This window comes from Lactuca virosa, chromosome 1 (assembly GCF_052849685.1).
Source record: "Lactuca virosa cultivar CGN04683 chromosome 1, Lactuca_virosa_CGN04683_v6, whole genome shotgun sequence".
NCBI lineage: Eukaryota > Viridiplantae > Streptophyta > Magnoliopsida > Asterales > Asteraceae > Lactuca > Lactuca virosa.
This window is the reverse complement of record NC_136426.1, coordinates 293,353,563-293,355,277: the sequence shown is the minus strand read 5'-3', so window position 1 is coordinate 293,355,277 and position 1,715 is coordinate 293,353,563.

Sequence of the window (1,715 nt, the reverse complement as noted above, 5' to 3'; positions counted from 1 at the left end):
GCAAGAACGCACACTTGTTCTAGGTGGCTGTGAACACCCTTTTGAGCCTCCAAAGTGTAAGTATCCTTTCCCTATGCTTAGTACATGTTAGATACTCATGTTAAACATCCTAGAATCGACATTTAACTGGAACCAAAGGAGTGTACGACCGTACACCCATGTGTGGCCGTACACCCCTCAAAACACCCCAAAAGGGCCTCCAAAGTGAGAATCTAGTTCCTATTCTTGTTGAGCAATAGTCCCACAAGCTTCCCTATCATTCAAACACCCTCTTGTGCGCATTTTACCATGAGTGTACGGCCGTACACTCCATGGTCATACACCCATGGTCGTATACTCCTCTTTGTGGCCGTACACACCCATTAGATGAATCACATGTGATTCTAACACTTGGTCCAAGTGTTTTCTAGTCCCTATGGGTGTTTCCTTGCATGTAGTTGCTTCTAAACACTAAATTCATGCCAATATATGCCATTATATGTCATTAGGACTTGTTTGTTTCTCGGGAATTCATTCGTGGAACTTCTCATCCTTACGCACTCGATTGAATCACCCACATCAGGTGAGTTCATACCCCTATAATCAATCTTTTAACTATTTTAAATGCTTTTAGGGGGGGGGGGGAGAATACAAGTTGGACACAATGATAATTGTGTAAATGTTTTGCTATAAACATCATTTTAACAGATTGCTTATGTATTTATAAGCGATCAAAACATATCAAAAACTCTTTTTAAGTTATGTTACTTTATAGTTTACAAAACTCCGTTTTTAAAAGTACAATCATAGCTTAGAATGAGTCTTTTCTTCAAGTCAGTAACAGTTCAAGTAAACATACTAGTAAACTATAATAGGTATAGTTTAGGAGTTCAAACATACTATAATGAGAAACAGGGAGGAACATACAATACACTAGAACAGAGAGAACATACAATACTAATACAAGAATACTATAACATAAATGTGAGCCACTACTTCACGACTAAGCAATATACTTGCTAGGTTGCGTTTTGTAACCAGAGTCTCCTGGAGGGAGAGCATGAGTTTGTGTATGGATCTATACGGGATTGACACCCCACACCTTGCTGCTAGCTACAGTGGGACTTGCAAGTCTACGGGTGACAAATATCACATCAGTTCGGCGCCATTAGGTCGTGGTGGTAAAGCAAGTGTCATATTAGTATGGTTATAATCACATCACATTTTAACGTTAATTAACAAACTAGTTTTAAGGTAGTCAGTGTTTCAGTATGAAAGACGACTGAAAACTTACATCAATACAAGCGACAAACAGAACAGTCGACTCATAGTACATTCAGTAAAAAGGGGCCTATAATGCTAACTTTATGATTCCTTAGTTTATACATCAGGAATATATATTAAACGGGTCCGACAGATAGTAGGATGTGTGCTTTCCGCTTCATTTCCTGTTCCTTGTTTGGTTGTGGGCTTAGAGCATATGCATTCAGTCTACTATCTATCCGATCTTAGCTATATATATTCCGTAAACACCAAGTAATCATAAGGAGTACCTGGTATAGGTCAGGTGATAAGATACATATTCAATACATCGTTTTCTAGTACAAAACATACTTTGTAGATAGATCATGAGTGAACTAAACTAGAAACTTACCAGTAAAGGGTTTAATCCATTTTATTAAACCATTATAACTTAAAGGACCTTAGGTGGTTAATTCTATAATGCCTTAGTTTAT